Here is a 14,874-nt window from a genome sequence, read left to right as displayed (position 1 = left end):
TCACACGTATTTTGTTAGCTACACAGTACTACACCGTTAATGTAGGGTATGAATTAGGCTCTGGTTAATTCAACATATTAAACCGCATGCTATGCCATTTGTTTAACGTATTGACTTATTGAATATACTGCAATAGACTATTTGCACAACTTGCTAGACAGAAATCAAACAAACAATGTAGCAGCAAAAGGGAAACACTGTGTGTGAGAGAGAGCAATAGCAGTAGACTTATATACCGCTTCATAGGCCTTTCAGGCCTCTCTAAGCGGTTTACAGAGAGTCAGCATATTGCCCCCAACAATCTGGGTCCTCATTTTACCCACCTCGGAAGGATGGAAGGCTGAGTCAACCCTGAGCCGGTGAGATTTGAACCGCTGAACTGCTGATCTAGCAGTAGCCTGCAGTGCTGCATTTAACCACTGCGCCACCTTGGCTCTTAGAGAGTGGGGAGGCTCTTAGAGAGTGGGGAGGGAGGGAGGGAGGGAGAGAGAGATAGAGAGAGAGAGAGAGAATTGCTTGGTAAGAAAGATTTGTTAGTCTTTATTTTCAAATGAAACTTCATTGATTTTTAGCTGCCTTCTCATACTTTGCATCTGCACCTCAATGATTAAAAATTATTTTCTCATGCTATCCTTCAAGTGATAAGCAGAAACAAACTTCCTACTTTAGAATGGATATTGTTACTTTAAAAATTGATTTTAATGACAATGATGTAACTTCATTTTTGAATGACTCCCTTGGGCTACTTCATAATGAAAAGCAACATCAGAATACAAGAAGCTGACCTAACCCAAACAGTCACAATCAAACCTTAAAATGTGGCTTGGGGTGCTATGTTGCCCAGTCAATTCTAATGTACTCACTAAATCATGATCAAGCAAACCATCATCTAGTTTGATATACAAATCTGGAAGCAGATCTCTGGTTTTCAAAGACTTTGAAGCCTAAGATGGTCACCAGAAACTAAATCTGGTTGTAAATTGTGTGTTTTGCTATGGATTTAGTCATTTCTCCCCTTAGACAGTAAATAAGTATGTTGAATTAAATGAATGGAATATTTAATAAGCCTGTGAACGGGGTGCAAGGGGAACCAACTATATATCGAGCAAATCCAAGTTAGAAATAAGAAAGCAAAAGCAAAATAAGAGACCAGGGTGACAGCAGGGCAATTCACTAGAAGTTCCTGTATTACTATATGCAAGAATTTTACATTACAAACATCATTCCTTAATCTGATCTACCCATTTGGGAAGAGGTCTGGAGTAAACCTTGGCTAGAGAGCTTTCCTTTCTTCCCCAGGTTTTTGCAAAGGCGATGCTATTCCCCTTAGGGAGAGGTGGGGAGAGAAGCTTAAGTCCTACCCAGGGCCCCTAATCTTAAACCATGGTCCAATCCACTCTCTCTTCTAGGCAACCAGCTGTTCCCATCAAGCTGCCAGCTGTGTCAGAACATTTCAAACAGCAGCCTATTGTAGTGGGACTGGAGCATTGCCAGGAAATGGGTGTGTTTGTGTGAGAGAGAAAGCTGTCCTCTGAATGTCCCCCACCCCATCCGGCAACTTAAGCTGGTCTCCTCAGAGCCCCAGCTTCTGTCAGGCCCCCACTGTGAGGCCCTCTCTCTCCTCCCTGGGACTGAAGCCCACTTTCTAAGCCACCAGTTTAGGAAATGTTTCCAGATAGAATTGGAGAATCACTGCAAATCCTGACAAGCAGATCAGGTCTCGTGCGTTTTTATGAGGCAACCTTCCTTCTCATTCTGATTTCCATTCTTTCTGTCTGAATTAAGGGGAAGAGAAAACAGCAGTTAAAGGCATGATACAGGTCAGGCAACAGGAGATTTCCTCTTTATCCACTGCATTGCATATCCTTCTTTTCAGGGGTTGCTGAGGCAATCCCAACTCCTAGTATGATCCATTTAATAGAATTCTTTATTGACCAAGTGTGATTGGACACCCAAGGAATTTGTCTTTGGTGCATATGCTCTCAGTGTACATACGTAAGGAAAATAAAATATATTCATCAAGAATAAAAAGATACAACACCTAGTGATAGTCACAGTTACTAATAAGCTATCAAATCGTACTATACAATAAAAACAATATAAATTTAAAGATACAAGCAACATGGTTATAGTCATAAGTGGGGAGAGGTAGATACTAGGAAGGAAGAGAAGAAGAATAGTAATACATTCTTAGTAAATTATTAAGTGTTGTGGGAATTAGTTTTTAAGCAGAGTGATGGCATTTCGGGGGGAAAACTGTCCTTGTGTCTAGTTGTTCTCTATAGTGTCATTTTGAGGGTAGAAGTTGAAAGTCCAGGATGTGAGAGGTCTGTAAATATTTTCACAGCCCTTTTTGACTCATGCAGTATACAGCTCATTTTGTAATCATCCTCCTTTTGGTAGATGTTGATTTATAATAGCATTTGATGCGTTGTGGTATTTCCCTAGTTGTCCAATTTGCCTGATAAATATTGGATTTCCTTTAAGGATTTCACACCCATTCCCAAGGAGCAATCTTCATCTCACATTTGCAAGGGAAGCCTAAGACAGTAAAGATTTTTCTTTTGTATTCGAGGTAGGAAGGCAGACATTGATTGAGCTGGAATGACACACTAAAGCCTACTCAATGACTTACCAATAGGATTCCAACTCTTTCCCAGTGCTTAATTCAGATTTTCAATCCCATTACATACACGTGCCAGCAGAGGCTCAGACAATTTATCAGCCTCTGGGTTACTTATTTTTTGTTATTGTTCAGTTGCTAAGTTGTGTCTGACTCTTTGCAACCCCATAGATCAGCAATCCCCAACCATGGCTGCATGAACCAGTGGCATGTGGCAGCGAGAGGGGGGGAATGAATTTGTGCACTCAGTGTAATGCCACATATGTGCAAATGAAGTTTTGCACACTCGTCCGCTGATAGCGAATCTGGAGCTTGGAGACTCCTACCATCAACCATAGCATGCCAGCCCTAACCTACCCACCCTGTCCTCCATTGTATCCCAAATTCATTTTCCTTGCATCCATAACACTATCTAACATCTCACCCTCTACCCTCCCCTTCTCATTTTGCCTTCAATCTTTCCCAATACCAGAGTCTTTGCCAATGGGCTCTCTTCTGCCACAAGCCATGTTCTACCCTAAGTTTATGTGCTCCTTCCTGGAATATTGGAATAATTTTTTTTTAAATCCCAGCTCCCTAGAACTGGAGTCATAAACTGACCTTTGCGAATTCAGATGTAATCTAGAATACATCTTAATTGTTTCTCAACTGTAGGATTTTAAGACCCTGTGGACTTCAACTCCCAGAATTCTTTGCTGTTTGGGGGAATTCTGGGAGTTGAAGTCCACTGGCCTTCCCATGTTTGAGAAAAACACTGCTAAATCTTTCTTTTTTGGGGTAGGTGGGTGTTACCCATTCAACAGTTGAAAACACCCTTGTAAAAAGCTACGATGAACGGTTGCAGGAACTGGGCATGGCTAGTCTAGTGAAGAGAACCAGAGGAGACACGATAGCAGTCTTCCAATATTTGAGGGTCTGCCACAGAGGAGGTGGGGTCAAGCTATTCTCCAAAGCACTGGAAGGCCAGAAAAGGAATAATGGTTGGAAACTGAACAAGGAGCAATTCAACCTAGAAATAAGGAGAAATTTCCTGACACTGAGAAGAATCAACTAATGGAACAGAAGTTGCCTTCGGAAGTTGTGGGAGCTTCATCCCTTGGAAGTTTTCAAGAAGAGACTGAACTGCCATCAGTCAGAAATGGTGTTGGGTGTCCTGCTTGGACAGGGGGTTGGACTAGATGACTTACAAGGTCCTTTCCAACTGTTATTCTGTTATTCCATTCTGTTACATTCTATGGGCAGCTGTATAAGTATTAATAAATAAACAAACAAATGATTCATATTCTGCAATTGTGGTAAATTGAATCATCCTGAGGGAGGGGACAGGCTATGAGCAAAGAAGCAAAGTCAAACGGATTTAAGAAATTTACCACCATTCTGCAATCGGTCAGAAATGGTGTGGGGTATCCTGCTTGGCCAGAGGGTTGGACTAGATGACCTACAAGGTCCCTTCCAATCTAATCATTAGGTGGCCAAAGTACTTGAGCTTCAGTCACCGTCCTTCCAAAGAACAGTTAGGGTTGATTTCCTTTAAGGATTGATTTGAATTACTTGACGCAGTGTTTATTGAATATGTCTGAATTTACTGCTTTTGCGCAACTCGGGGAGCCACAAAATAGCCAACCAGTTAGGCTACCGCCTTCACCGAAGGGGGGTGTACCGAGTACATGCAGTTTGGCGGGCAGCAGCCAACAAGATCAGGCAAACTGCTGCACTGCGCCCTCTGCGGGGGCCGCCCTGCTGCAGTTGTTACTCGAGTCTCGAGGCAGAGCCGCGGAACGATTTCATCTCGGTTCAGGACACGGCTTGACATCGGCGCTTCCGCGGGAATCCCCACGCCGGAAAGCTGCCTCCTCCACGATGCGGGATTACGCATTCCCTAACCTGAAGAGGCAGACCTGTTTGGTTTAAGGAAAGAATTTGCGCAGCCCGTCGCTGGTTACAGCTTCAGGGACAGCCCTTCACCCGATCCAGATCGGACTCCAGCACGTAAACCTGGCGCTGGAAATCCGCGCCTTTTGTCTCTCTCTCTCGCGCGCGCCCACTTCCCGGCCTGCCTGCCTGTTTTGGCGACTTCGAGCACGCGCGACGGCAGCTGCGTCGCGACGCGCGCGCGCACCTTTTCCCTCCCCTGCAGGAGCGAGGAAGTGGCTGCCCCACGGAGTGGAGTGTCTTTCATCAGCTGCCTGAGAGCCACAAAGAGAAGAACTTTCTCTGGACCGTTTTTTTAACTTTTATTTTACTACGTGGCAGCTTTAATAGGAAACTTTTAGCCCAGGTGTAAAAGCCCTGCGCTCCAGGAAACACTGTGCACCTTTTGGGTTTTTTTTTCTCTCTTTTCTTTCTTATTTTAGGCAAAGTGGAGCTCTTAAGTCATGTATTCTGGGCATCTTCCCCCAAGCCTTTGTGGCCCTCTTGACTCCCCTTATTAATAACCGTTCTTGTTTACGATGTTTGCAGGATGCAGTGAACCACAAAATAGCTACTCTCTCCGCATTTTAGCCTAGTGTGCCATGTGGTTATCTGTGTGGTTATTTTATAGTGGCTTGTAAAGTAGACACTCCCAAAATAGGGTTTATTAAATAAACCATAGTTAATGTATTATAACACATGCTATATTGAAATGTGAGTCCAGCCTTTTTTAATTAAAAAAATTAAATAGGAATGCATGGTGTAACATGGTAGTACTGAGTATCATCCTGATTTCCAGGAAAGTAGATGGTCCAATTTTGATATTTCTGGTATTCCTGGAAACAACATGGATGGCTGCAACCTAGCATTTTCTTTGGAAATGTATTCAACACTTAAAAAAAAAAAGACAAACCCAGGGTGATGAGTAAGGGGGACTGGCTTTGCCTGCTTGTCCTGCCCACTTTGGCAGCATTTTGTGTACAGTCACCCCATGGCAGCCATTTTGTAAAAATGCCTTAAATCTGTATAAAGGTTATTCAGTATGCCTAGTGAGTAGCACTTAACACATGCTTTTAAATGAAGTGGCATGTGCATAATGGCCAAGCCAGCCTTTCATAAATTTTCTTTACTCGTAGGCATCCACAGCAATCCAAGATGACAGAAAATGAAGTCATGAGGTCACTACATCCCATGCAAATCTTTGCCTTTCATATGTGCATCCCTGCTTTGGACAAATAGTATGTTCATGGGGTTTGGGTTGAGTTATCACGATGGTGCGCGTGTGTAGAAGGCAGAAGCAATCAAGGACAGGAGGTAGAGTGGCTACAAAAGCTACGGTCAGATAAAAGGAACCTGAGTCTAGGCCAAGAGAATATCTTGAGTAAATGCCTCATAAAAGCAGATCTCTAGTTCATACAAAAAGGGAGAGGGAAACACATTCAGACTTGCGAGATTCTGTTTCTATAGCTGTTACAATAACATTAGAAGTGGTCCTTGACTTACAACCAGTTGCTTGTTGACTGAAGTTATAGTGGACCCCTCCCTCCAAAAGTACGACCTCATTCTGAACTTCTGACAGCCCTCCAGTATCTTGGATACTTGGCAACTTGCCTCCAACTTGCAGCATCCCATGATTACATGACTACCTTTGCAAAGTTTGCCGTAAATTGGCATTTATTTCTGTTTTCCCACAAAAACGCTCCATAGCAAATAACTGGTTTGTATAAGGACCACTTAACAATGGCCATGTTTGCTTAACTGCTACAAAAAAATAATAATAATGTAATAAAATTGGGTCAATCACATGATGACCATTATGGTCATAAGTAGAGGACTACTTACAATCTTGACCTAAATGGCATTGATTTCCAAGTCCAGTATACCTTGTAAGGCTGGCTTTTCTTTCTTTGCTTTCCCAGTAGATGCTGATGTGTCTCCCTTGAAAGAAAGTGGAGGAGAGTCTGGGTCACAAAACTCCCTGGGCAAAATATATTCCCTAGATAAACCATCTACAGCTTATTATTACAATTTGTAATGTATATTGTATTAGTCACGCTTGATGGTACATCATAAAACATGTTCTCCTTATGTTTATCTATGCAAACAACCTCAAATGAGGAACTGAAAAAGAAACACAATTTAAAATGAATTGTGGAAATATATTTTTGTCATTTATACCCCTATCCAGCCATCGAGTAGCAAGTTAATGGGAAATCTCTTTGTGATTTAACTTTTACTACTGACAAGAAGATGAGACTGGGCTAAAACAAATGAACTGTTTGACCTGCACTATAAGGCCGCTTCCTGTATTTCTCCTAAGGAATAATTAGAGGTAGATTGCAAAAACAAAATATAAAGAAGAGCTCTTGTGTACAAACATCTCTGCAAGACATCCAAAGCCAGAACTTCCTGCATCGCTAGAAGGCCGACCAACCCAGACTTGGGCAGATAACAGTACTCAATGTTTTTGGTTCCCACTCTTTTCTACTCTTTCCCCACGAGACCTAACCAGTTGGAGAAAGGATGATGTTAAAAATAAAGGAGAATGGAAGAAAAGGTCAGAAGGGAGCAATGCCCCAAGTCGTGGGACGCAAATAAATGAGAGGACCAGTAAGGGAACAACGCAGAACGGTATAAATAGCTCTGAATTGCAGACGGTTCCCAGCATTTCGGTCCGTTCTTGTACCCGCTGCTGAAGGCTTCCGGTTAAGCTCACACCAGTACACCCCACCGGGTCAAGTTCATGGCATGGCCCCAATAACAGCATTCCTTTCACTTCTGGCAAGAGATTCAGGATAAAAGGTCTCCTTCCCCACCCCCCCTCCTGGTAGGCCTCGCAATTTAAAAAGACGTATGCAGAACTAAACCTTAGGAGACCACAGCATGGGTTGTGGAGTTCTCATTATCCTCAGTGAAATTCCTAGATTGATGTCTTAATTCTGTGGCCTTGTTCTATTGTATGACTTGACTTTGCCTGGATCCTTTCACCTTTCTTCAGTCTAGAATTTGTGATTTCCAGCTCCCAAGGTCTGTGCCTATATGTGCATGTCTGTGTCTACAGAGGTGGGTTGCTACCAGTTCACACCAGTTTGGGTGAACCGAGAGTTGAAATTGGGATTGGGTCGCCAAACTGGTAGGGAAGGCAGGCTGGCCACGCCCCTGAACCGGTTCCCCCGTCAGCCATTTTTAGTCAGATTTTTTAGTCATTTTATAACAGGCAACTACGCATGCACAAGCAACGTGCAGCATGCCCAGGCACCAAGCGAATTGGCAGTAACGCCAGCAGCAACCCACCCCTGTATGTCTAAGTATAAGCATGCATGCAAACATTCTTTCCCTAATACCAGTGGGTAAAAATATTTGTTTTAATATTTTTTCATTAGAAGATGAGTATTGGTTATAGCACACCACATATGTTATACAACTTACAAAAGTTCATTTAGTGACCGTTCAAAATTATGACGATACTGAAAAAAGAAACTTATGACCATTTTTCACACTTACTACTGTTGCGACATCCCCCTGTTCACGTGATCAAAATTCAGAGACTTGGCATCATGTCTCGCATTTATGATGGTTGCAGTGTCCCAGAATCATGTGATTCCTTTTTGCGACCTTCTGACCAACAAAGTCCATGGGGAAGTCAGACTCACTTAACAACCATGTTACTAACTTAACAACTGAAATGATTCACTTAACAACCGTGGCAAGAAAGGTTGTAAAATGGGGCAAAACTCACTTAACAAATGTCTTGCTGAGATTTTCTGTTGCTGATGGAAATTTTGGTCTCAATTGTGGTTGTAAGTTGAGGACTACCTGTGCGCATACAAATGTATAAAGGATATAAATGTTATTGAATTTATTTCAGTTCCTAGTGACTGATTCATTCATGAAGTTTTCTTGACGGATACAAATATTGTCTTCTTTGGGTTTTTTTAAACTTTCAATGCAGTCTATCAACTTGGACCATAGATCTGGATGACTCTCATCCAAGTGCTGGCCAGTTTCACTCCAGATTAACCTTTGAGCCCATAACAAAAGGCATATCGCTCTCAGATAAGCTCTTGCGCAGCTACTGCAAATCAGGTGGAGGGAAAGGTACGAATATTTCTGAAGATACAAAAGGCCCAGTTAGCCTTCTCTAAATATAGAGAGCAAGCACAGCAGTTAACAATTTCTAGAGCAGTGTTTCTCAACCTTGGCAACTTGAAGATGTCCGGACTTCAACTCCCAGAATTCCCCAGCCAGCAAATGCAGAATACAAATTGGTAATTTTTCAGGAATATAACTAAGATAAGAAATTACAGTATTTAAGAGCCAGTTATTAATTAAGGAATGCGGTTTCTTGGGCATGCGTTGTTTTAAATTGTTGTTTCCTAGTCGTTTTTGTGATTTGGGTTCTTTCCTTGGGCCACTGCTGTGCCAGTTGCTGGATTTCCATTCTTGTGTAGATGGATTAAATTCACGGATAGGGAAACACTTTTTTTTCTAAAAAAAAAAAAGAGGGTTCAGTGTTATCTTACCACCTTGGATATTCCTGGTCTTTTGCACCTAAGTGGACATCCTATGACCCTAAATCAACTATCAACTAAATGTAACTCTTGGCCTAGATTGAAAAACCTGGTGAAGCATTCATCTGCAGACCTTTGGGGTATTTTCTTCTAACAGACAGCGAGAAGGGGAAGGAGTTTCAAAGGATAAAAAAGTCACGACTTGGCCTGGGCCACATTGTGAGTGGTTTCCCACATCCTGTTTGTTTCAGCCCACTCCATCACCAGCAGGTGACCCTCAGAACATTATATTCAAGGGAGTAGGCTACAATAACAAAAAATGGCCAACCCTGTTCTAAAGCAGGGACGTGCAGTCAGGGGAGGCAAAGCCTCACTATTGTCATCATGAAAAGAAAAAAAATGTAAAATGAAAAAGGCAAGAGCTGAGGTCAGGCTGAGCTAGTTGCTGCCAAAGTCACCATGGATGACTCTGCTTAGTGCTTAACTGTTTAAAAAAGCCTCTAAAAAGTGCTCTCTTTAGGAGGCGGCAGGAGAATGTGCCTCATCTAGTTTGACTTTTTATGATCACTCGAACAGAGTTAAGCAAGGGTTAAAAGCCGAATAATTCCTGACATAGATGAGGCACCTCGTTCTCCTGCTTCCTGCAGAGGGCGTTTTTTAAGAGGCTTTTTTAAACAGTTAAGCAGAGTCATCCACGATGAACCTGACAGCAACTAGCTCAGCCTGACCTCAGCTCTTGCCTTTTTCCTTTTACATTTTTTTTCTTTTCATGATGGCAGGCAAGAGCAGAGTTGAAATCCTCTCTGAAACAGTTGGAAAAGGTACGTGTGGGTTGGAGGGAGGGGGAAGAATTCAAACTTCATCCTCCTGATGCAACTTTGTGTGTGTGTGTGTGTGTGTGTGTGTATGTGCGTGTTTGAGAGAGGGGGGAGGGAGCATATTGAGACAGCTCTTTAGTTTATGCACTATGTAACTCTAATACTATGCCTTTGGATCTTCTGAAATTTTAATTATCCAATCATAAGCAAAAATTATGTTTTCAGTAGAATGAATTTCCACTTCCACTTCCACCTGCCAGCCAAAATGCTGCTAGTGGTATTGCTAACATGGGCTGAGGAAAAAAAAACCTAAATTTTCTGAATCCTGGTGCAACTTTGTGTGTGTGTGAGAGAGAGGGGGGGGGGGAGAGGGAGGAAGGAGGGAAAGGGAAAAGAAAAAAGAAGGAAACTTATTTAGCAAAGGACAAAAACAAATGCTATCACTTTAAATTGGAACTGAGCATGCCTGGCTGTGGAATTCTGGGAGTTGAGTCCACAAGTCTAAAAAAATTGCTGCCTCACCAGTCATAAACCTCACTGCATGTCACTGCTTGACTGCATGGGTGGACCATTGATGGCCTTATGTCTGATCATTTTCTTAATTGCCTGGTAAGTGCACCCACCTCTTGGACTAGCTACCTGGCCTCTATTTGCAAGGCACACTGTGTATCCAGCAAGGGATCACCCTTACCACTCCCTGACTAAAGCCCAATGGTCAGGAGTGGTGTGGGATCTGCTTTCTCTTGCTAACAAGATGGTAACAAGGTAGGGAAAAAATCCTGCCTGTTTTTCACGCACTGGCAAATGTAGAAAAGGGACATTCGGCATAGCTGGGTGAATTGCACAACCCAGCTGGATCCTGTAAAGCAAAGATGGCTGACTAAACCTTCCAGTAACACCATAATATTGTGTTTCCCCAAAAATAAGACCGTGTCTTGTTTTCTTTTTGGCTTGAAAATAAGCATTTGGGCTTATTTTTCTAGAGGCCTTTTGTTTTTAGCTGCAGGAGGCGGGAATGGTCACTCCATGGCTGCTGAGCCCCTTAACCGCGGCCTGCAGATCAGCTGATCCAGTGAGGGCTGGGAGTTCTGTCTCTCTAGGTGTCTGGAGATATTTCAGCGCACTCTTGCTAGGCCATGGCGCCAGGCAACGCAGCTGAGGGCCCCTCTGTTCCGCACGTCACCTTGTGGCTATGTAGCAGGCAGTGAGCATGGTTTACGCTCTGCCTGGCCTGGAGATTGGGTGTTGCTTAGGCAGCTGCTGAGGTAAAAAGCCATGCGGCCTGTCGGAATTGGCTTTCCTTCGTCTCTACCCTGCTGCTGCTTCAGAAAAGGGCAGGCAATTGTGGAAGATTGTGGGAAGTGTGTGCCTACCATAGAAGCAAAGCCGAACCTGTCCCTTTCAAGCGATCAAATGTCTCGGTATTTGTGAGTGAGAATGAGGGAGAGAGAGAGAAATGACGGATGGGAATTGCAGGGAACACTGTTTGAAAGGATTTCCTCTCCACCGTTTTTCTTCTCCGCTCCATCTGCCTGCCCGCCCACTGCCCCTGGGCCTGCCGGGGAGGGGTAGGCACTGTCTGCCCCAAACCAAGTGAAGGGGAGGCTTCGGGACAGCACCCTTCTGGTACCCATCACCCTGGTAAAGGCAAATCTGAAGCAGGCAGGGGCTGCGTGGGCTTCTCCGATGGCCCAACCAGCCCAGCCCCATCGGGCGTGGCCCATACAAGAGGTATGAGTACGGGTTGAGTTTGGCATTTCACCTTCCTGCCTTTTGTGAACTTTGGCTGCATGAAACGAAAGCAGCAGAAGCAGCAGAAGTCTCTCTTTCTCACCTGCAAACTCCACCAGAAATTAGTCTTTGTGAGACTCATTGCGCCGACGCAGCCTCTCAGAGCAGGACGCTGCAAGACTTGTTGTGCTGTTGCGTGAACGGCAGGGTTCAACATACCGGCACAGGTGAGAGCAGCAGGACAATGGCTGTGCCAGTGTGCTGCTGTTTAGCTGATCTGTGGGCCACACTTAAGGGGCCCAGCAGCCATGAGGTGACCTGGGAAGGGAAGGGCTGCCTCCTGTGCTCGCCACACCCACCCTTTTCACCAGGGCTTATTTTTGGGGTAGGGCATATTGTCAGGAAAACACAGTAGAAGAAAGAGGAATGGTGTGTATCTCACGGGGTAAAGACTATATGGTTTGTTTGCTTATTATGGAGCTTGGCAGGATGCAAAAATAAGAGTTGAAGCTGGCAACTCGGGAACAGCAGATCTCAGGCCTGACATAACCTAAACATTAAACAAACTGACATAATTGCTACCTAAATGTTAAAAAAATCCAGATGTCTCCTATTCTCAAAGCTGTGAAAATAACAGTCAAAAGTTCATTAATTCATGAAGATAGAAGGCAAAGCCCAGACCTTAAATCTTGCAGGGGAGACGCACAAACACAGAATGTTTTCTTTGTTTTTCAGCGGGCAGATCTTATGATTCATTTGTTTTCTGTAGCAAAAAGTGATGGAGGCATTAGTTGGAACCTGACACCCACTTACCGAACTGTAATTTCTTCCGTAAGGAAGTTGCTGAGCAGAGACACTCAACTGAAAAAAGTAGATCCTACAGGTAGAAACCAGTGGTGAGATTCAATTTTTTTTACTACCAGTTCTGTGGGCATGGCGTGGCATTGTACCCGTGGCTTTGTGGGCATGGCAGGGGAAGGTTACTGCAAAATCCCCATTTCCTCCCCATCCCACTAACCTGCTTTCCAGCTCCATTCTCCTGTTCAGGGCAATAAAAGAAGATTGGCTGGGAAGCAGTGAGGGCTGGGCCAGCCTATTTGCCGGTTCTCCGAACTACTCAAATTTCCGCTACCGGCTCTCCAGAACCTGTCAGAACTGGCTGAATACCACCTCTGGTAGAAATCCTGTAAAAATATGTCAGAAGGTGATAAAACAGGTTGAAGAAGTAATTATTACTACGACCAGCTTCCCCTGTGAAACTACGGTTAGTTTGTGCTGGTATACAGCTAATTTTTGTTTTTCAATTCTCTTCAGTGCCTTCCAAAAGAGTGTTAGAGTAGAGGCCAGTCTAATGTCTAACGTAATATAAATATATTAATAGTATTTAAGAGATTGTTTTTAATTGTTGCTGTGCATATTTATTGTTTATTTGTATTTTTCAATGTTTCTTTGGGAGAATAACACAGTTTAAAATGATAAAACTTTAATTTTTGTATACTGCTTCCAAAAGAAAACATTTAATATTCGCCTGGACTTCAAAATATAATATAAAGTTGAACAAAGCAGATTATTTCCACATCTAATTCCATGAAATTATATATTTAACTAATCCTGAGGTAAATGCTCCCCCTACTGGACAAAATGTATCATTGTCCAGCCAAACACCATTGTTGGTAAACTGATCTTGTCTGAACTCCCAAAACTAGCTAGGATCAAATTGGCTTAGTACACGGATTGGAGACCACCAAGGCTTACTAGGTCTCTAAACTAACTTGGAAAATTTTAAAAACGTAATGTTGAATCATTTCTGTATTAACACTCAATAAATTACATAATGTGCCCATGAGGAAAAAAAACATGGAGCAAAATAGCTGTAGTGGAAGTAGAAAATAGAAACTGGTTGTTTGCTTGTCATTAACCATGGTTGATTGAATCACATAGCACTCAGCCCAATTTCTGTACACCTTGAACTCTAAATTATTTGCATTAATTAATTCATGTAATTGAAAATGATGCTAGACTTGGTTAATCAGTTTGCAGTTCAGAGTGCAGTTACTATATTGTGGTTGCAAAAACATTGAGTTTTTTTAGATGTTTGCAGCCAAGAATGGTAACAGATACGTAAAGGACAAATTCTTTGCTATCATTTCATGGTTGTTTAGCGTTTGAGCAGCCCAGATATATGTGTGCCTAGTTCAGGAAACATGACTGTGTATTCATTTTGTTTATTTGTTATATTACTTTCTTCCAGATAACACCCTTTCCAACTGCTGTTTCTTGTCTTAAAGACAAATTTCCTTGGTTTTCTATATTTGGACAAAATATGGGAGCCACTGAGTTAACAGACCAATGCATCAATAGAGTCAGTGACTTTTTCTCCCTTGTTTTCTTATATATTTTAAATGGCTTGCTAGCCTTGGGAAGAGTATGGTTTCCTAGGATTTTAGACTTAATCTTGGTTTCCATATCCTACTAAGCAGTAGTCTATGTTATTATGGTATATAATAAAGCACAACTGACTAGGTGTGCACAAGTAAACCCTAATAGCTATGTTTATGTAACATGGTCATATTGTCTGTTTGAGCAATATGGGACAAAGTCTTAGAGGTTGCTGTGCTGTCCTCCCAAAATTAGTTGATAACAAATCTAATATCTGATGCCAGTTGACTGTAGAAGGTCCTGTAGAAGAAGCCTGGAAGAGAGAGACATACATCCTAGGATTGAAGCTCTAGAAGTTTCTTCATCTGTGAGGTAGATCCTGCACCTCTCAGTTATCCAACTTTTGGTCATGCTGGTTGGCATTAATAACAATGGAAGCCCAGCAAACATTTGTAGGGAGTATACCATTTTTTGAAAACTAAAGAGTTCTGTAAAAGAAAAAAAAACTCCTCTGGAAATTCCAAGCAACTGCTTCACAGGCTGTCCCCCATTGTCGGTGTATTGGGTTTACACAGCTGCCTCATTGGAGTCCAGTTATCAGTACACACAATTATCAGGTGTTTTTGAAATATCAACTCAGAAAAGTCACTTTCACCACAATTCTGTTCCACTTTTTTTTCTATGCTCCTGGCTTCTCTCTTCAATCTAATTGTGTTATACCATATATCTATTTACAACATAACACAACACAAGCCCAGGTGTTATTGATAATGCAATCTGTTTCTTAGGTCACAACCTGATTCAACAGTAGAACTAGGGGTGAAATTCAACAGGTTCTGACAGGTTCTGGAGAACCAGTAGCGGAAATTTTGAGTAAATCAGAGAACCAGCAAATACCACC

General features: G+C 42.6%; 2 long non-coding RNA genes across 2 annotated transcripts; both read right to left on the bottom strand.

Moving 5' to 3' along the window:
* Window positions 1-1,165: 1,165 nt before the first annotated feature.
* On the bottom strand, window positions 1,166-8,078 carry LOC116523892. Its single transcript, XR_004257174.1, has 3 exons — window positions 8,039-8,078; window positions 6,377-6,472; window positions 1,166-1,775 (listed from the first exon to the last, which is right to left on the bottom strand). It is a non-coding gene; the product is annotated as an uncharacterized LOC116523892 (long non-coding RNA).
* A 230-nt stretch (window positions 8,079-8,308) lies between these two features.
* LOC116523893 lies at window positions 8,309-13,988 on the bottom strand. The gene is made up of 3 exons (XR_004257175.1): window positions 12,613-13,988; window positions 12,276-12,357; window positions 8,309-8,350 (listed from the first exon to the last, which is right to left on the bottom strand). It is a non-coding gene; the product is annotated as an uncharacterized LOC116523893 (long non-coding RNA).
* Between the last annotated feature and the right edge of the window lie 886 nt (window positions 13,989-14,874).

The sequence above is a fragment of the Thamnophis elegans genome, chromosome 2, assembly GCF_009769535.1.
Source record: "Thamnophis elegans isolate rThaEle1 chromosome 2, rThaEle1.pri, whole genome shotgun sequence".
Classification (NCBI taxonomy): Eukaryota; Metazoa; Chordata; class Lepidosauria; order Squamata; family Colubridae; genus Thamnophis; species Thamnophis elegans.
This window is presented reverse-complemented; position numbering and strand designations above follow the sequence as displayed.